Source organism: Podarcis gaigeae (genome assembly GCF_964106915.1).
Source record: "Podarcis gaigeae genome assembly, chromosome: 9".
Classification (NCBI taxonomy): Eukaryota; Metazoa; Chordata; class Lepidosauria; order Squamata; family Lacertidae; genus Podarcis; species Podarcis gaigeae.
The window spans coordinates 28,100,173-28,122,218 of NC_139685.1; the positions used below are offsets into that span (position 1 = coordinate 28,100,173).

General features: G+C 40.8%; 1 protein-coding gene across 1 annotated transcript in view; it reads left to right on the forward strand.

The window, feature by feature from the left end:
* Nucleotides 1-4,338: 4,338 nt before the first annotated feature.
* The window catches only part of LOC310853068 (uncharacterized protein), a gene marked incomplete at its 3' end in the record, with an annotated part of 182,978 nt that continues 165,270 nt past the window's right edge, over nt 4,339-22,046 (forward strand). The window contains exons 1-2 of the mRNA XM_083757236.1: nt 4,339-4,474; nt 10,788-10,914. The remainder of the gene's footprint in view (nt 4,475-10,787; nt 10,915-22,046) is intronic.

Sequence of the window (22,046 nt, forward strand, 5' to 3'; positions counted from 1 at the left end):
TATCCAGATTTACCTGGACATTACCAGAATTTCAAAGGCGGAACTGATGTCTGGGGGGAAATTCCGAAAGGCAGCACTTTGTCATGATTTGTTGTTGTTGTTGTTTTTTAAAAAAAAGCTCGACAATTTTTGGGGTGTCCTAGTTTTTACTTTTTGAAATATGGTGATTCTAGTTTAAGGTGCTATTCTATAATGGGGAACCTGAAGTACAGTGGACAAATGTGGCCCCTAGGCCTTTCTATCTGGCCCTTGGGACTCTCCCCAGGCCACACCCCTCTCCAGAACTGCACGACATCCTCATGTGCTTTTGCATTACTGAAATGTGTCCTTCAACTCTGATGATGCCTCTTGCTTCTCTGGATGGTGCACAGAGGTGGATGTATGAGTATGAAGAAGCTAGCCTACTGTACAAAGGTAATATTTATATTTGTTGCCCTGCCTATGTTTGCCTCTGGTCTCGCCCACTATTGGCATGTTGCCCCTGAAAGGGAATGTGTCCATTAGGCACCCTTCCTGCAATGACTTGAGGGATTTAGGATCTGACAGAAGCAAGCTATGCCAGTGTAACAGCAGGTACACTTCCGCCATGACAAATACGCTCGTGGAACTCTCCCAGTACCTTGTAAAGACAACAATGCTTACCAACAAAATATCAATTAACACTGACTAATTGAATGAAAATGCATTACAGCACATTAATGAACAACATTTACTGCTGTTTCTGGAATGGAAGCCAGCCCATCCAATTTGATAGCAGAGAACATGATTCCCCAACTGAGGGATGGCTCATAAAATTATTCCTGCTCATTAGAAAATGTCCATTATCTACTATGACCATCTATTGCCATCCTCTCACTGTGCTGTAAATGGAGTAGACTGAAGTGCTTGTGTCCAAAGGGTGAATAAGTTGTTGTTGTTGATTAAACTTGTTAGTTGCTTCATCTTGCCCAGGGCAACCTAAAGTGACCCAACGCTGCCCAGACAAACCAGTCAGATGGGCAGAGTACAAATAATAAAATTGTTGTTGTTGTTACAAACATGCAGACATCCCATTAGATGTCAAGGAAATAAACAACTATTTGACTTTAAGAAGACATCTGAAGGAAGCCCTGTATAGGGAAGTTTTGTATGTTTGGTGTTTTATTGTGTTCTTAATATTTTGTTGGGAGCTGCCCATAGTGGCTGGGGCAATCCAGTCAGAAGTGCGGCATATAAATAACGAATATAAGACAGAACAGGCAAAAAAACCACACAGAGATACATTAAAAAGAAGGGGGGGAGAAATACATTAAAAACACCTCATCAACTTCTAAAAGGCCACAGATAGTTAAAGGCCTGGCATCTCAAGATAGATAATGATGGTGCAAAGCAAGTTTCCCTAAGGAGAGCATTCCACAAATGGGGAGCCACCACAGAAAAGGTCTGTTCCCATGTTGGCGCCCTCTGGACCTCTTGTACCTCTGATTATAATTGCAGGGCTTGGGGCACTTCATAAGGGGAGAGGTGGTCCTTGAGGTATTGTAGTCCTGAGCCTTTATGTTTCTATAGGTCAAAACCAGCACTTTTAATTGGCAGCCAGTGCAGTGGGGCCAGCATTGGCATTATATGCTCAAACTGTCCTGCCCCAGTGGCAACCTGGCCACTGAATTTTGCACCAGCTGAAGTTTCCAAACCATCTTCAGAAATAGCACCACATTTAATGTATTGCTGTAATCTAACCTAGAGGTTACCAGAGCACAGACAACAGAAGTTAAGCTACCCCTGTCCAAATAGGCCACCTCCCATTCATCTGGTCTAGAGATAGTGCTTCAGTCTTATCTGGCTTGAGCTTCAGTTTATTGGCTCTCATCCAGTCATTACTGAAGCAGGACTTTGGTCCAGCACATCCACTGCCACACCTGCGGATGTAAAGGAGAACTAGAGCTATGTGGCACCAGCATATTACTGACAATGTGCTCCAAAACTCTAGATGACCCTACTCAGCAATTTCATGTAGATGTTAAACAGCATGGGGAGTAAAATTTAACTCTGAGGAAGTGCACACTGAAGGCTGCATGGGGATGAAGAGCATCCTGCAACCATCAGCCTCTGGAAACAACCATCCCAGTTTGAGCAGAACCACCCATCCCTAACTCGGACAACAGGATACCATGTTCCATGGTATCAAAAGCCAATGAAAGGTCAAAGAGAATTAACAGCAGTGCTTTTTTCCCTAAAAAGAAAATGTTTAGGGGTACTCTCATTTTCTTACTCATATTGAGATACTGCCCTCAGTGAGGCCAAGCTTAGATTCACAAAATATTTAGGGGTATGCATACCCCTATGTCCCCCCCCCCCCAACAAAAGCACTGATTAACAGGGACACATTTCCCCTGCCTGCCTCTCAACAAAGCAGTTTCTGTGCTAAAACCAAGCCTAAACCCTGATTGAAATGAATCAAGAAAATCAGTTTCCTCCTAGAACTCCTGGACTTGGTCTGTAACCACCCACTCCAGAACTTTTCCCAAGAAGGGGAGATTGACAACTCTCCAGTAAGCTTTTCTTAAGGAGTAGTTTTTCCACTGCCTCCTTCAAGCAGCAAGGGACCACTCCTTCTTACAAGGAGGCATCAATTACCTCCAGTGGCATAGCGTGGGGGGTGCAGGGGGGCCAGCCGCACCGGGCGCAACATCTGGGAGTTAGGGTTAGGTTAGGGTTAGGGGGCGCAAATCCACGGGTTAGGGGGCGCAAATTACTTGCCTTGCCCTGGGTGCTGACAACCCACGCTACGCCACTGATTACCTCCCTGGCCCAGCCAGCTGTCCCCTTCCTGCTAGTTTTTATCAGTCAAGAGGGCAAGGACACAGGCAGGTGCATGGGCCAATCCAAGCATCTTGTCCATTTACTGAGGCTCTGCTTACTGAAATTCATCCAGCACAACAGTTTTACACAGTGTTCTGGACACCTCTCAAAATTCATCTGCTGTAACAGTGGAGTCAAGGTCTCAGCAGATGCAAGCAATATTATCCTCCAAATGCTTTGCAAAAAAGTTGCAGCAAGCATCAGTTCTACCAACTCCTTTGGGCCTGGGTAGCACACCACACTGCACTGGAGCTGCTTAATGGTCCAGTAACAATGGTATGGCAATTCCAACTGAGAATTACACTGGCTGAGAAGATTTTATATTTAATTCTTTTTTGCTCAGGTGACAATTGCACTGACTTTGGAAATCAGGCCTTTGGAAATCTCTAGCATAAGTAGGTTAAATGATGGATTTGTGTGTGTTTTTATCTCCATTACATCTGCGGAACTGTCTTGTTGCAATATGGATGAAATGAAATGTATCCATTGTGCACTGTGTAGGAGGCCCAGCTTTTCAGTGAGATGCCATCCTCCTTTATGAAAAAGCCGCTTTCCTATAATTGCTATGGTGGTTTTCCTGCAAGTCAAGTGCATTCTGCAGAATTATTGCTTACCGCCACCCTGGCTATGCATTAGGTATTGTAAATAAAGTCCTGTGATCATTTCTGCCCAACATGTTGTGGTATTGAATTACTAGGAGGCGGGTTAAATGAGAGTGTAGGAGCATTCCTTTTTTAATGTGATATTTCCTGCAATCTCTTGAGAGATTTTGTTATGAGAACGGTTTAACGGTGTGCCATTTTCTATTTCATGTTTTTCAGGTGAGTTCTGAATGCTTGATCTGCAGTATGAATTATGATAGGAGTCTGTAGCACTTGGATTCTCTCTCTTTCTCTCTCTCTCTCACACACACACACATGCTTCTTTCATGTTAAGGGAGCAATAAATGGAACATTGAGAAGGATCACAAATTCTTATGATAATTCATAAAACTTTAATTGGTCGAATAAACTCATTCTTTTAAAAATGTATAATCTCATTCTTTCAAAAGCTGAGAGCAGAACAAGACATTACAAAACTATTAGCCTGGTGCTGCAGAAAAGCAGCCTCATATTGATTTTCCCTTTCCTCTCTGTAGCTGTGAGTTCACTGTACCTCAGATGCAGGTGACATTAAATTGAGTACACCCCCCACCCCTGTAAGCAGCAACCAATACTATGAGCAGGACACAAAACATGCACAGTAATAGCATCAGGTCGGGGGAAAGGTGAACTCACACAGCCATAGAGAGTGAGAAATGGGACATGGGTCTACTCTTTGTTGTACTTGTAGGGAAAAGTAGTCAAACATAACTGTGTGTGAGTGCTAGTTAGTGCATGAGGGGTTAAAACCACAGAGTTACATTCCTAGACTCACCTTGGTTGTGTTCCTTCTTCTCTGATGAGGGAGGAAGTGAAGCATTCTCTTTCTCACTCTCTCTGTGACATAAAACTGACCAAGGAAGGTGTGCCTAAGAAAGCTCAAAGCTTAGAGCACATGTTTGAAGCTATCTTTCTGTATTTTCTATGAAAATGCCTATGTTCTCCTTGCCACTGCTTGCATAAGTGCATCTATTTGACCTTTGTAACATTTGGTAAGTAAAGCATTTTAAACTTACTTAACAGTGGGCGGTTACTTCATTGCAAGAGGGGTAGAAAGAGGAGTACTGTTTGCAAGTGGACTAAATGGGATAATGGGTTCTAACAACTTATATTCCTATCACTATACTGCTGCTTGACTTTTGTGAGTTTAAACTCTGCTTCTGGTGGCTCTCTCCTGCTGGAACGTGAACTTAGCCCCATAGTTTGAACCCAGGCACCCAGCCAATTCTTTTGTTTTTTACCCCACATGTGTGAGTCACAGGGATAATGTTTTTTCCTCCTAAAATTAGCCTCATCAGAAGTGGCTTGTTGGGTTGGGGAAAGCCACTATTCTAGCTTCCTGGCAGGTGGGTTGTTGTTGAATACTGGGAAGCAGAGGGATGAGGCAGTGTGCAGGTAATATGCTGAAACACCAGTGCTTCTGCCAGAGCATTTGCACCATGTATGCTTCCCATGTATGCTTCCCAGATGTAGCAAGAAATGTTTGTTTTTAGCTGGCGATTCTTTTACCATTCCAAATTCCTTTCTATTACCAGTAGCTAATACATTTTCACATCTACAGCTGGATAATCTAACTCTCACACCAGTGAGTGGCCTGAAGGCACATGGGGCCATCACCTTGCTGAATCTAAGCAGGTCTGAGTCTGGTTAATTGCCTGGATGGGATATCACTTTGGAACCATGTGTACACTAACCCGAGTTCTATGATGGGGGAGAAGGCAGGATAGATATGAGAATGCACAGAAGGTTTTTCCCCCCTGTTATAAACAGGAAGACCCTTTTTTGTGGACCCAAATCTGCTCTAGAGGGTCCTGTGCATGGACACCATTGGATACAACCCTGTATTTTTTTACTTGCTTTTAAAATCTCATTTGTAAAGACTACTGATGGAATCTACCTATAGTATGTCATCTGTTTTGTTTAAGTTGATATGCCCATGGGTACCATATACAAGTGATTATTTTGTGTAGGATAGAATCAAGGACTATGAATCAGGAAATCCCTTTTTTAAATCCTGCCTTTCAAGCTTTTTGTCACAGTGCTATTCAACTGTCTCCCTCCACATACAGGAAGCAGGGTAATGGATTTGGACAGATAATGGAATTTGATGGCATAGCCATTAGAGAATATATATATATATATATAAGTTTCAAAAGTTTTTTATAAAAACAAAAACAAAACAATTCAATACAATAAAAATGACAAACAAAAAATATAAAAAACAAATATAATTTCAACCCTTATTTTCTTATAACTTACTTCCCCGACTTCCTCTTGCCTCCCCTTCCTGTATTCCAGTTTCCAAATTATTCTTCAGCAAATCTTTCCCTTATTTTTCACTTAATTTTACCCTTTCTTTTTCTTTTAAACTTATCCATTACCGCTAATAACCACATATTTTCTAATCCAGCGTCATTCTAACATTCATTAATTTTGCAGTATTTCTTTAGATAGTCCTTAAATTTTTTCCAATCTTCTTCTGCTGTTTCCCTTCCCTGGTTTCGGATCCTGCTCGTCATCTCTGCCAGTCCCATATAGTCTATCACCTTCATCTGCCATTCTTCCAAGGTGGGTAGGTCTTGTGTCTTCCAATACTTTGTGATAAGTATTCTTGCTGCTGTTGTAGCATACATAAAAAATGTTCTGTCCTTCTTTGGCACCACTTGGCCATCAGAGAATAATACCCCATCCAGTTTGTAAGGTGTGGCCACCCTCATGAATTTGCAAGAAAGTAGGGGAGGAAATCTGATGGCCTGGACACTAGAAGATATTGCCCTGGTACCAAAATATAACAAGAGATAGAAAAATGATGTTCACAGAGCATTTGAAAATATTACCATTAAAGGAACCTGAAGGGGTAAGATAAAATGATGTTTTCAGCTGCATATGCTAGTTACCAGCTGTGTGCTTGTGGAAATTCACAAATAATTCAAGAAACAATCTCTCACACAGTCCAGGTGGAGTAGGTAAGGCTTCTGGAGATCAATAAGGCTGCAGATGAGAACATGTTCATTATTGCATATTTATAGTAAAAAGGACCCATTGGAATGGGATCTTCATCAAGCATCTCTTTCTAAGAAAGAAAACAACTCCTAATGGCTTGACAGATCCCATCACTGATACCTTTCATTCCCTTCAAATGTAAGAAGTGGGTGAAACTATTGGCCAAATTTATTCCCATGAAGACCCAAGTGCATGTGAAAAAAGAAGGGTGTGTATAGTTTTTCCTTGGTACCCCCCTCTTCAGAGATCTTGGAATTGGAGCCATCTCAGAGCCAGCATGACAGAATTTGCATTAATCTTCAGTCTGAACTTCGTTATAAAGGATTATGTAGGCCTGGGTACTAGGTACACAATCTGGGTTTGCCAATCTCTTTTTGGCTCATGGGCTTTTTTGTAAAGAGAAGAAACTTGTGGACCTCTTTCTCTTTATCTTTCTTTTCCACACCCACCCACACCTATTCTATTGGCTACAATAGAATGAAACCTATAGCAATCAATGGGATGGGATAGCCATTTTGCGTGTGTGCTCACTTGCTCTTTTGGATACATTCAATATTCAACTGCAAAAAAGCAGCGGAATCAATCAACACAATGTTAGGCATGTGCAGACCTATTTATTTCAATAGATTTAGTCATTCTGAACTCTATGCTGCATTGCGGTCAGTGTACTTGAAGAGCCTTTTTTGTGGTTGCCATTTTTATACCGCAGAATAATTGCATGTCACCAGGAGTTGTCACGTCCCCTTTCCTGGTGCCCACATAGCCCTTCCTAGTACTGAAACTAAACTTGAAAGAAACATCTCTCACACTGAAATCAATGGGTCTTAAAAAGCATTTCCCTTGTTCTAGATCACACTTTGTGTAAAGGTGTGAACCAGACATTGCAGAGCAAGTTTACTTATAATAGTCATAAACTGAATGAACTTTGCTGGTGTCAGGCTTTATCTGGATTCAATGCAAATATCAATAAGGAAGAGAAATTGTGAAAGGTAATTTTTGCTGCTTCTTTTCAGAATGACTTTTTCCTTTTTAGTTCTTCCAAACCCTGTATAGCTGTGGGCTTCACAGAGCATATTTACTTAGCACCACTTTACACTTCATTTTGGCTTTCCCTGGTCCAGTTTTTGTTAAAGGTGAAGAACCAGAGATAGAGGTTGACCTTTAATATAGACAGAAATGAGAGACTTAACACTTCAGTTGCTTAATCCTGATACAGCCACCAGAAAACTACTATGCCAAGAAAGGGGGAAAGATGAAATATTTTGAGTTGGATAAGATAAACAGGCACAGGGCACTGTAATAAGTTCCAAATTGGCAAGTTAGTTAAAATTCATAAAGTACTTTTGATAATGCTAACTCCCTTGATTAAAGGACACCGTCTCTACCATTTTTCAGCAATAGATATTGTAAATAAAAGCATTTAGGTTTGTGACAGCTGTGCCTGTTAGATAAGAAAAGCATTGTGAAACAGTGGAGAAGTAATTTTCCTGCAACTTATTTATAGTTGCCCTAGCTGTAAAAGTGGAAAGGGGAGGAGGTTAAAAATCAATCCCAGCATTTGGAAGGAAAACTCAATACTTATTTGATAAACATTATAAATTGGTACAATGTTATCGTTATTGTACTTCATCCCCTGCTCTTTCTAGATAGTAATCTGCGTGAGGAATGAAATTTTCGGTGATAGCCAAAGGTGTTTTCATGGCTACAAGTCAAAAACTGTCCCATTTGCTAATGGCTATTTGTCTTTGGCCACAATATATATTGAACAAACAGTCATTCCTAACTTGACTCTGCCTTACGCCTTTTGAAGGGGACAGGTTCACACAAACACATGCATCCCGAAATGTTTTGACAGCTGATTTACTGTATTCCTGGGGATGGTTTGTAAAGGCTCACTTTTCAGTAATTATAATGCAAAGTAATGGTTTGCATGTGTGAATGGGTCACTTTCTGATATAGCACCACAAAGCTATATCTGGTGAAACTTCCACATCACCTCATTGTCAATGCAGGCACTGACCTTGCTGTATGTTTGAGGAGCATGAGAAGGGAACCTACATGTGCATCAATGCACATGCACACCAATGTGAGCCTTGTATACATGGATCAGGATCACCCTAATACTTTTCTTTTCTTTTTATCAAGCAGGTTTTGAATTAGAATTTTCTGCTGCTTATATATTGCATGCTTTTATTGATTTGTACACCACTGTGGAATTTTGCCACCCTACATTTTGACTTCATGTTTTGGAATTGTACATTCTTTTATTATATCTTGCCTTTTCTGTCTTATCTACAAGACACCCAAGCTTGCAAACTTCATCAAAGGGATCCTTCTGAGTTTCCCAGGTATCTGGCAGGCTCAGGGGATCCTACAGGATCCCTTCTCAGGAGGATGCCATGGTTCATATACTGGGAGAGAAAATAAAGCTCAGTGCAGCTCAGGGACTGCAGTCATAGAACAGAGCAAGGACAACCAATTTGGGGTCCTTCAACCATTGTTGGACTCCCATCAGCTCCAGCCTGCATGACCAATAGTCAGGGGTGATGGGGAATTGTAGCCCATTAATGTTTGTAGAGCATCTCATTGGCTCCTCCTGTAATATGTGTTCGGTAATATGACTTCATTCTCCAAGGCACACTTCAACTCATCTTACAGCATTCAAGTGTGACTTGGCAAACAGCTTGGGAATAACTGTTTGTATGGCTTCTTCAAAAGCTACTGGAGAAAAGATATGCTACTCTGTTCTACTTGTGTTACATTAGATGCCACATTGCCATTAGGAGTGCAAGTCCCTGCTTGCTCTCTCATGGCAACATATAATTGAGTTCTGCCACACTATAAAAAAGTACCATTAAACAAGGGGGTCACTGGAGATATGTAAGGTAAAGCAGCCTTACATAAAAGCGAAGACTTGCTATACATTTCCAGACCTAGGAAATTCAATGGGAAACTGCACCATAAATCCATTGAATAACAATACATCAAGAGGATCTCTAGTGGGCTGAACCAAGTTTCAGGATGACGATGACGATGAATAATTCATTAAATTTGTACCCCATTCTTCCTCTCAAAGGAATCTGGGGTGGCACATTACATATTACAGTGGTACCTCAGGTTAAGTACTTAATTCATTCCAGAGGTCCATTCTTAACCTGAAACTGTTCTTAATCTGAAGCACCACTTTAGCTAATGGGGCCTCCTGCTGCCGGAGCACAATTTCTGTTCTCATCCTCAAGCAAAGTTCTTAACCTGAGGTACTATTTCTGGGGTAGCGGAGTCTGTAACCTGAAGCGTATGCAACCCGAAGTACCACTGTATTTGTTATTTGGCTTACCAATGGCAGGATATCTGTGCTAATGCAAGAAGTGTTAGAATGACATGTTGGAATCGTGTTTTTAATATTCTGTTGGGAGCCGCCCAGAGTGGCTGGGGAGGTCCAGCCAGCTGGGTGGGGTATAAATAACTATATTATTATCATTAATAACTATATTATTATTATTATTATTATTACTATTACTACTACTACTACTACTACTATTATTATCATTATCATCACCATCATCGTTAGCATCATCATCATCATCATCAGTGCTTTTTCTGGGGGAACGCAGGGGTACACATACCCTAAACATTTCGTGAATCTTTGTACTTTTGCCCATTTACTGTATTTATTTTTCCCAATTTGAACTATAAAATAGTGATTTTCTTGAGTCAAAATGAGAGTACCCCTAAACATTTTTTAGAAAAAAAGCATTGATGATGATGATATCCCTGTATGTACTTTCTACACTTCATTTCCCTCTGACCTGAGAGCTCTCTCTCACACACACATACACCATTTGTATATAGACAAGAACAACACATTATACATCTGATGAAAAGGACAGTGCTCAAAGGAAGGTTATGCCATACTAAATAGGTTAGGACTGAGTTCAACTAGTGCAATTGGGTTTTCACCCCCTCTTCTCCTCCTGTGTGCCTCTGGGCCCCCTCAAATCAGTTTGGGTGGTGTTGGGGATAACACCAGGAGAGCATTCAGATGAGGAAAGGGAGATTGTTCTATCACAGAAATGCTTGCACTCATGCAACAATAACTTTAGCACTATGTTGAATTTGTCCTTAGTCTTTAAAGTAACACAAGACGCTTTGCTACATTTCTGAAGTTTTATTTAGGTAGTTTGCCAAGAGATTATTTCTACTGAAAAGCAAGCACCCTTCAAATAAGAGAATATCAAACTGCTGATCGTTTGACTATACTAGTTTTTCTTTTTCTTTTTCAAACTTCATTCTCCTTTTCAGCTACAATTATGCCAGCCAGCCAGGTATGAAAAATGGAGAAGCGACAATTGCTGTCTTTCTTCTGACAATGCAGTTATGGAAAGAGAGAAAAAGAGAGCAGATTCTCCTGAAAGAAAGATGCAGAGAAGTATTTTATATATATATATATAAATCTCATAAACCTACTTTAACAATGACGCCTCCGTTGCAAATATGTCTTCAATGATACAAAGTGGTCCCCCTCCTCCATGAATTATGCCATTTCGAGACAGTAGCTGTAATTCCAGAGTTATCATCCCTGCTGGGCTACAACACTGTTTTATTGTCAGATTGTATTATCATACAATGCATAAATACCGCAAGCCTGAAGCCAAAAATGTGGCTGCTATTACAAAACCATATAGAAACTTCAACCTCGCTCATCTGTAGTCATGTCCATCTCTCCTCTTTGCTTGTTCCAATTTTCCTTCGTGGCAGTAGCTTAATGGTAGAGCATCTGCTTCGCATGCAGAAAGTTCCAGGTGAAATCTCCAGCATCCCCTTTACAGCTTGGAGACACTCCTGTCTGAAACCTTGGACAGCCGCCATAGTTAGTGTAGACCAGGGGTGGCCAACTCCCAAGAGACTGCAATCCACTCAGAGAATTAAAGACTGGCAGTGAGGGGGGTTCAAACCTAAGCTCTAGGGAGGAAGGGGAACAGCCACTCACCAACAGATCACTGGGGAAACAAACAGCCTCACTGAGTAAACATCTAGGACATCCCTAGATGTGATAGGCATTGCAGGGAGATATATTAATTGAGAGGTCTAAGTAAGTATGCTTACACAGTATGTTATATTTTAGTCCACAATTCGGCCTCCAGTTGTTTGTGAACCACAATTCCCACCCTCCCTGACCACTGGTCTTGCTAGCTAGGGATGATGGGAGTTGTAGTCTAAAAACTGCTGGAGACCGAAGTTTTGGAAACCCTCCTTCTAATCCCTCCCCACTATCTAAGAGTACCTGTAAACCATTAGTATTTTGTGGGAGGGATTTACATGCACCCTGGGAAATTTAAGTTTGCACAATTAGAGCAACTTGGGATAGTTCAGTTGGTTCTTAATCTCGGGGTTAAAGCCCCATGTTGGGTGAAAAATTCCTGCATTGCACAGGGTTGGACTATATGACCCTTATGTCCCTTAGAACTCTACAATTCTATGAATCTAGAATGCTGGACTATGGTGGTGATGATGATGGATTAAAGTACTCGGTCACCCTAATGCAACAAATCCAGTTTAAAAAAGAAGCAGGCTTTTTATAGTTAGGAAAATTACTGAAAAGAGTAGCATGAACATATCAAGATGGATGCAGGACCAACCCTCCTTGTTGTATAACTTCCCTGAAACCAAATCACTATGAGTGCTCACTAAAGACTGAATATGATCTAATCCCCCTGCAAGCAAATCAGGATTAATGTGCAATAAATAGGTAATTGGAAGGAGCCTTAAAAGTTTTGCACAAGCTGGGACTAATGCCATGCTTTGGAAGAAGGTAGAGAGAGTTGCATGCTTGCTTCCTCAAAAACATTTGAGACCTCCCTACAGAGATAGGTTAACTGGCCTGTAACTCCAATTCTGTTTTCATATCATACAAGAGGCATTCTGAAAAAGAAGAAGGTGGGAGACTAATTTATTCACATAAAATTTAGAATCTTTTCTGTAATATTTCCCCATAAGCCAATAGATGGAAAGGATTTGCACATCGTAAGACTCGGCTGCATAATATGCCATGTGAACAATAAATATGGCAGCCGTCAACAGATGTTTATAAAGAATGAAACAAGATGTGCCCAATTTTTGGTCCACCAAAGTTTACAGCATTCTTTTAAGTGTGGCTCCAAAGTACTATTTTGGGAAAGAATAAGACAAAGCATATGTTTAAGAATGCTGTGTTTTGAAAAGCTGGCATCCCATACAAATGGTTTCACATTTTTTTCTATAGATAGCTTTCCTCCACATGGTGGTGATGAGTGGCTGTAGACCTCACTAAATTAGCAATTATGGGTTCCAAAATGAGTCTCTTCAGAACTTCATAGGCAGTGATTAAAAAAGAAGAAAACTTGCTGCCATGCAGGTTCAACTGAGCATTCCTCACCCCACCACAGAAACAAATTTCACCCATTTATATTGAGATTTATTTATTTATTAACCCACCGACCCCCTACAGTGGTCATTTCAATCTGACAATGAAACATGCAGCTGTACTTCAAAAAAATAATCTCCAAACAAGCAGCTTTCAGCCAGACAAGCAAATATAATTTCAGAATCATATCTCTGTCCTAGAAAACTCTGAGTAGAATAATCTTGAAGAGTTTTGCTCAGATGAGATTAGAATAATTCCACCATCCCCAGAACCTGAAGCCATTTTTATAAACCGGTTCTGCACTTCGCAGATGTGATATGCTTAATTAAGAAATTGTAGGCAGGCAAAACTGATAAGGAGGTTAGTTCCAACATTGCTCTTGGTGTTATATAAAGCTGATGCTGGTCAATCATAAGTGTTTCACTCAGCCAGTATGTTAGTTTTTGCAAGAGAAAATCTAAACAGGTTGGATCTAGTCTAAATGAGCATGCTTTGGTCCGATTGAAATCAATGAGACTTAATGCAATTGTAATCCTAATGACTTCTTAATATGCTGGAATTGGTTTATTTACAGGAATACACTTATTCTTTATTCACAGGTAGCAGGGGAGGAGACCGCACTGCTGGCATGTTGTCTTCACTACAGTGGTACCTTGGGTTACAAATGCTTCAGGTTACAGACTCTGTTAACCCAGAAATATTACCTCGGGTTAAAAACATTGCTTCAGGATGAGAACAGAAATTATGCTCCGGTGGTGCAGCAGCAGCAGGAGGCCCCACTAGCTAAAGTGGTGCTTTAGGTTATGAACAGTTTCAGGTTAAGAACGGACCTCCGGAACAAATTAAGTACAGTGGTACTTCGGGTTAAGAACACTTTAAAGAACGGACCTCCAGAATGAATTAAGTTCTTAACCCGAGGTACCACTGTATTTCAATAGCCTTCCTTGAGGTGAACTTGGGCAGTGGGGAACCTCCTGACAGGAGACAAACATGTTTATTACTATTCACAAAAACTATTTTAAGGTGAAAGCAAATAGCAGGGTAAGTGTCTATTAAGTTACAGAGACTTCATCAACCTGCTTGCAAGGTGAAAGGCTTATCTGAAGACAGAACAATAAACTTGGTGGTCTTCTCTCTCCTACTAGTGCCCATACTTCTGGAATTCCCATTCTCGATCATCTAATGTACACACCTGCCGAGAGTGTGTTGACAACAGTGCATTCTTCGGAGGTATCTGATGCTTGGTTAGCTTGATCCATAATATGGTTTCTGCAAATGGCACAGTTGTCAACAACGATGTCCCAAGACCAGAGTCCAACTGCATTCTACTTCTTTACTTCAAAGCGCTTCTTGTCAGCACCATTTTTGGTCCCACCCAGTGTGTCCACATCCATCGCAACAGCCGTTTGGGCAGAGGGCAACCTCCTGTGCTTGTGCAGGCTCCCTGTGCATTTTAGAACCCCGAGTTTACAATCATGCCTGAAGCTGACTCTCCAAAGAGTGTCTGGAGACATGAAATGGAACACATCTCTTAGGGAATAAGGATACACTGCTGCAGTCTCACTTGCTGGTTGCTGGTGGGCAACCCTTACACTGTGGATGTTACGAATCATAGCATGTTTACTATCTAAGTTCCTTCACTTTGTGTCACAATCCAGGAATTAGTCTTCCCTAGAGTGAAATGGCTTGAGAAAAATACAAACGCTGCCATAGACACACAAGAAACCAAACTCCATAATGGGGCAATGCCATCAGTAGCCCAATAAAATATCACCAAATCGTGGTCAAGTTCTCCAGAGTTCTTCATCAAATATTTGACGAAGGGTCATGGAGAATTCAAAAGCTTCCTCACTCGTTTGTGACATTTTAATTAAACTGATAAAAGCATTATCCTGTAATGCATTTCGGGCTTTTTCTGACGGGCAAAACGTCATTTTTTAATATATATAAAAAACCAAATAGTATCTAAAAGTCCATGCAATGTCATTACTGTGTCGTCTGCTTTCCAGGCTATCTATCTATTATGAATGTCTTCCTGCTGAAAGCTAATTGCCAGGATGGCAATGAGCGACATCTGCCAGCTCAAACTATGGAGAGAAACTCATAAACTGCAGATGTTGAAAAATATCTAGTGTTGGGGGGAAAAGGTTTGTCCCCCTCCTTTATGTCACATAGCAGCTGACAAGATAAAAGAATCCTGATGTGAAGTAGAGAGGAGCCACTGCCTCTCTATGGCATTTGAAGAGTGTTTCATTAGGAATAGTGTGTCAGTTTCTGCACACATCAGGAAAGAGAAAATCAGTAAAGAGAGAGAGAAGAGAAGAAAGGCAGGGGGAAACATTGGTTTCTTGGATATTATATTGGTTGTTTTTTACTTCCTCTCTTTTCTCCATAACGAAATTACTTTTTTGAAACTATGTAATGTCACTTGTACCTATTGTTGGAGTTTTGAAAGAGTAATTCTAGTAACAATAGTAGCGATAAACCCAGATGCCAACTTTGCTGCCACATACACCCAGACAACACAATCACTGGACCCAACAACATCAAACATACCATCTGGGGCCCGTTTCTTCTTCTTCTTCTTCCTACTACTACTACAGTGGTACCTCAGGTTAAGTACTTAATTCGTTCCGGAGGTCCGTTCTTAACCTGAAACTGTTCTTAACCTGAAGCACCACTTTAGCTAATGGGGTCTCCTGCTGCCACCGCGCCGCCAGAGCACGATTTCTGTGCTCATCCTGAAGCAAAGTTCTTAACCTGAAGCACTATTTCTGGGTTAGCGGTGTCTGTAACCTGAAGCGTATGTAACCTGAAGCATATGTAACCTGAGGTACCACTGTACTACTACTACTACTACTACTACTACTCACAGTCCACTTTCACTGAAAGATCTAATGATCAGAATATAAATGGCAAAAAAAACTGCTTTCACCATTTCATGAAACACCCCATACATTCAAAGTAATCCCATCATAATCCCACCATCATTTTAATTTATTTGAATTAATTAATTGAATTAATTTTGGGATGCATTTTAATTGATTGATTTTTTGCTTTTATGTATATTGTGTTTTTATATGATGTTAGCTACTTTGGGCCCAGCTCCAAAAGGGGAGGGCACGATACAAATAAAATTTGTTGTTGTTAACAATTTGAACATATTGCACCATCAGTACAGCTGGGGGGAAATGTAGGACAAGCCTTAAAGTGCCTTTCTAATATGGCTCATTATCTAACACATTTTTGAAAATGACATTAATCATTTGCAAACAGATTTGAAAAAGAGCTGGAAAAAAATATTTTCATATCATAAGAACAAGGACTGTGAGCTACAAGACAACTGATTCCAAATTTTTTATATATATTTTTACCAGCTTTCAAAGGCAAGGCTTATGGCACTCAGCATGACTGAAAATGTGTTTTCAGCATCTGAGTAAACATTTTATTGATATTCAACAGGTGATGTTCCAAAATTGAAGTTGTGTGGACTGCATCTGATAAACAGAGTGTGTTCCAAGCAAGCCTTGTTTTATTGTTCTCTATTGCTGTTCTCAAAGCTAAAGTAATCCATGCTGAGCACAGCCCAGTTCAATAGAAGTGTTTACTTTATGTTTAAAAACATAAGGAATGTTCAAGGACTGTCAGGCAGTTATCTTAATCATTATGGTACCTTTCCCCTCAGATTAAGGGATTACACACCACACTTCTAGTAAGATTCAGATATTTGCAAATACAGCGTTACAATTATCTTGTTTGACCGTCAGTCAAGGAGGTATTAAGCAATTGGATAATGTCCCCAAGCACTTGATAAATTAAATCCTTTTATGCAAGCCTACACTTGCTGCTAGCAGTAAATCAGCCATTTAAAACTGTGTGATTCCATGGGAGAGCATCTCAGTATTTTAAAATAGGATTTGGCTGTTTCACAGGTTCCTCTCCCCTCCTCAAATGGAGACCACAAAAGGGCATGACTATTTCATAATTACAGAAATATCTCTATGGTTATGGATGGGTTGGATCCAGCCTTGGCCATGCTTAGAGTAGACCCATTGAAATCAACCTCAGTTGTGAGTAAGGCTGCAATTCAAACCACGTCTACTCTGAGGAGTCTCATTGAATTCAGTGGGACTTAAAGGTAGGAGGCTTTAGGATTGCAGCCTGGATCCAATCTGATATCTGCAATTTATCTGGATTCATAATTTACAGTAACTTTGCATTTCTTTCTAGGGTATCTCATGCCAACCTGAGACCCTCCAGACATTTTGCACATCAACTCCCATCAACTGCTTTGTAAAATTCTGCCTGTGTGAACGTCTAGTCCTCTGCACTCTTCAGTCACTTGAGAATAGATGGATTTCTTTCTCTCTCTCTTTTGCCAATGAGGATTCTATAGTGTTCTTGAGCAAGGATCTATTTCCTAATCCTCAAGTGCATACATCTCCAGGCCACTTGCCAAGTTCAGGAGCCAGAGTAGGCCTCCACACAGGAAAGAAACTCATACAGCTAACTCAGTGTTGTCTGCACCTTTAGTAGTGAATGTTGTGCTGTCAGGCTGCTGCCAGCGACTCCCAGCCATACAAAGACAAGGAAATGTTTCTTAACATCTGATTTTTATTCAGTATTTATAGAGAGAGGCTATAGAACCCAGCCTCTTTAACCATGACCATTAACCATGCTGGCTGGGGCTGATGGAAGCCAGAGTCCCACACCATGCAGTGTAGCCACAGATTCCCCATCTCCATATTAGGTGTTGCGATGGAATCCAAAGCTTCAACCCTGTTTTCTTCTTAAAAACCACTCTATCTACCAAAGACCCTATCCTTAAGCAGGAGAAAGATGGCTAACAAGGTAGCCTAAATCAGAGCTTTTGCAAAAATACCCAAAAAAACCGCAACAAGATAACGTTTTCCCATGTTAATCCATTCAGCAGAAAGCGAAGAGTGACATTTCTTCTAGTTTACACCTCTTAAAATTGTTTCCATTTGCAAAACAAGGTGTTAAGATTGTCATCCATGTGACCCTGGCTGATTAAATGCTTCCACCTTTTGTTTATGCAACACCTAAAGATCACAGCATGTTGGCTTCATCCTCCAGAGGGTTCCCAAATAAGGATGCTGTTGTTCCTTAAAAACACTCATGGTATGAAGTCTGGAAATTGCTGTTTATTTTCATTGGGATGCTACCTCCTATCTCTCTTAACTCACTTTATCTTGAGTACTTTTCTAAAAGGCTTTGATTCAAGCTCTGCTGTAGACATTCTGCTAGCTCAGGATCTCTCATGCCCCCAACTTTTACAATGTGTTATTGCATGGACTGGGCACTTCCCTGGAAAACCGGAGGGCTTGCTATGAGTGCTCCCCTGTCCTCAGATTAATTTTTGTAGTTCTCAAGTGTGTACTAGCTTGGGAACAAAAAAGGAGGAAGATTGTGGCAACTGGTTAATGAGTTTATGAAAGGTCACCTTGCAGCCTGTTTGCCTCATAAAAGAAGTGTCTCTTCATTACAAGGGTTTTTACAAATAAATGATTCTGGTGATTCCTTGCATGTTATTGATTGTATCTTCAAATACAGGCCGGGGAGGGGGAATCTTAATGAAAATTTTAAAAAATTGTCTAGTGATGGAAGGCAAGGGAGCCAAAGGAATGAAAAGCTTTTATAACGGGGAATGAGCAGTTATGCTGAAAGTGGGAACTGGGCTTTAAAGGGTAAGTAAAAGTAGTCACGAGTTGCTGGTGGAAGAAGCAATGTACCACCAGGTATTAGCTTAGACTAATTGAAAGATGATAGATAGATAGATAGATAGATAGATAGATAGATAGATAGATAGATAGATATAGATAGATAGATAGATGATAGATAGATGATAGATAGATAGATGATAGATGATAGATAGATAGATAGATAGATAGATAGATAGATAGATAGATAGATGATAGTAGATTAGATGATGATAGATAGATAGATGATAGATAGATAGATAGATAGATAGATAGATAGATGATAGATGATAGATAGATGATAGATGATAGATAGAGATAGATAGATAGATAGATAGATAGATAGATAGATAGATAGATGATAGATAGATATGGATATAGATATAGATATCACAAAGTTGATTGTATGATCCAGCTTAATCTGTTATTAAGGGCTGCTTTAGTAGCAATGTTTTTACAGTACATACAGGAATGAAGAAGGAATCCACCCGCCTGGTATTCCAAAGCAGAAAAGCTGATTCAACTTGATCCATTCACGAAGTGGTTCAGATCATGAATCCTCATCAGAATCCAGAGTTCTGTGGGTCTCTTCACAAGGCGGTTTGAGGGCTGCAGTGCTGCCTGGTCTCTTCCTTTACAGACAGACAGAAAGACAATAAGCCACTTGGAGCAGATAGCATCTGATTGTGATAACAGCATACTGAACTAGATGGACCATTGACCAGACCCAATAGGTTCCTCTTATATAATCTTTATTTATTTAAACAAATATTTTATAGCCTGATTTTTGGGGCAGTTTTCCATACATTCATTTTTTTTTATTGAAATTTCTCCTTGTGTGGAGCTCCCCAACATGGCAATATGGAGATTATTCAAAGTAGAGCTGTTATGATGTCTGGAGCACTTTTATTTTTGCCAACACACTTCTGGTTAACATCACTGGCGCAAAATAGCAGCCAGTTATGCAGAAGCATGTTTCACACACTCTGGCATAACATCTAGTTTTCTCCTGCATGCCTCTCTACATAGTGGGAAACACCATGAAGAGAGGATATAAGCTCAGCAATGAATGTGTGAAGCTGCCCTGACTGGAGAAAATTGGGTAGCACCATCTCATGCATATTTACACAGAAGCAAGTCCCTGAGTTCACGGGAATTTACTCCCATGTAAATGTGTGCAGAATTGTAGCATAAATCTAATCATATGAGGCATCTTTAACACTGGGCTACTGAAACGTCACAAAACATTATGGGACATCAGTGCTGGTGAAACATTATACATGGGCTGCAGGCTGATATCTCAGTCCAAATGTTTAATATTAGGATACAGTGGTACCTCAGGTTACATACGCTTCAGGTTACAGACTCTGCTAACCCAGAAATATTACCTCGGGTTAAGAACTTTGCTTCAGGATGAGAACAGAAATCGTGCAGCAGTGGCGCAGTGGCAGCAGGAGGCCCCATTAGCTAAAGTGGTGCTTCAGGTTAAGAACAGTTTCAGGTTAAGAACAGACCTCCAGAACGAATTAAGTTCTTAATCGGAAGTACCACTGTATTAGTGTTGCAAAAATCCATTTGTCATTCCAAAAACGCTTTTATCCCTTTAAGCTGGTGCTATATTTGCTTTCTTGTTTTGTGGCACATTATGCCTGAAATAATGCTTGCAGAATAAAGGTAAAAATTATTGGGATGGTTAGATGGGCAATGCCTTGTGAAACTGATAAATTCAACCCTGACCTCTGCCACCTTGGACAAGGAACAGGCCTGTGTCAAAGGCTGGGGACTCAGGTTAAACTGTACTAAGGGGACTGAGAAAGGCAGGGTTTGAATACTAGACTCCTGGCACCAAGCCTGTCTTGATAAAGTCTGGATGGTCGGCCCTCTTCATTATAATTCCTTGAGTTTGAGATATGCTGATCCAATGCACTGCAGGTCAGAAATCATGCTGAAAATGTCTCTTTCCGTTTAAACTATTGGATTACATAGTAAAGAGCCTACCTTTACTTTTTTAGAGATATAGGCAAAGAAAAAAAAGGGGGGAGGCAGTGTTTTTAAAGTAAAGCACAAAGCTGTATATCTCTGACTCCATGCAGCAAAACTTAGTGGAACTTGTCCTTTGACCTTAAACATCAACCCTTCACATTAGTCGCCTTCTTCTTGGTTGAGGAAATGTTCCTTTCGTTGGGAAAACAAGTTTGCATTCCTTATAGGGAAACCGACTCAAAATAACTGGGCAATTGCCTACAGAAAGAAAAAGTCTTTATTTCTTTTTGTATTGCAAGCTCTTTTCAGGAATATATCCAAGACCTTAATCAAGTAACAGCCTAGAGCCACGTGGCTTAAGATCTGCTAGAGTTCAGCAGCTGCCGCGCAAGGTATGAAACTGTGGAGCAGAACCTTCTCTGTTACATTCCTCAGAAGTGGAATGACCACTCCTTGGAGATACATATGCCTGTCTTCCACAGTAACTGATTTCAGAGGTTAACACACACCTTTTCCTTTAGGCGTAGAAAGGCAGATTATGCACATACTTGCCCAGGCAGGCGCATTATGTGACCCATGAGAGCAGCAAATAACCAGACTCTAGAACAGTGGTGGGATAAAACCAGGCCAAATCTTTATTGACAGCAGCAGGCAGGGGAAGGGTTGGCATGGCATTGGGTCCAGGATCAGTTCATCATTCCACAAGCCCCATGTTGATGGAATGGATCCGTCGGGTTTGAACTGCCCCAAACCTGTTACATGGGAGTCGGCCAGTGTTGAACCTTTCTGTGGTACAAACCAACCAAGCAATGTCTCACTGGGCCACTAGGGTACAGATTATAACCAGGCAGATACCCCTATCTGACCTTGGGGGTGCTGTGGTCAATCCTACCCTCTGGTCCCCATATTCTATGTTGATCCTGCCCAATGCCATTTCTGCCCCCATGTAAAAAATCTTCTTCCACCTAACAAAGGAATGCCATAATTTCACTAAGGGAAAGGCTAAGAAAACCCCAAGTGCCATTCAGGTTAAGAGAAAAATATCCTTTCTGGCCTTGTCAACCAGAGACACAAAATTGTTCAGTGAAGGCTCTAACCCGAGGGTGGGCGGGTGGGCAGGAAGCTTTTGGTTTTGTAGGGCCAATAACTGTATTGGAGCAGAAAGGGGCAGCTTTTCCTGTTGTCCACTGCTGTTCTCACCCTGGGAAATGATTTACAGTGGTACCTCAGGTTACAGATGCTTCAGGTTACAGACTCCGCTAACCCAGAAATAGTACCTCGGGTTAAGAACTTTGCTTCAGGATGAGAACAGAAATCATGCTCTGGCGGTGCAGCAGCAGTGGGACACCCCATTAGCTAAAGTGGTACCTCAGGTTAAGAACAGTTTCAGGTTAAGAACGGGCCTCCAGAACAAATTAAGTTCTTAACCCGAGGTACCACTGTAATTCAAAATGG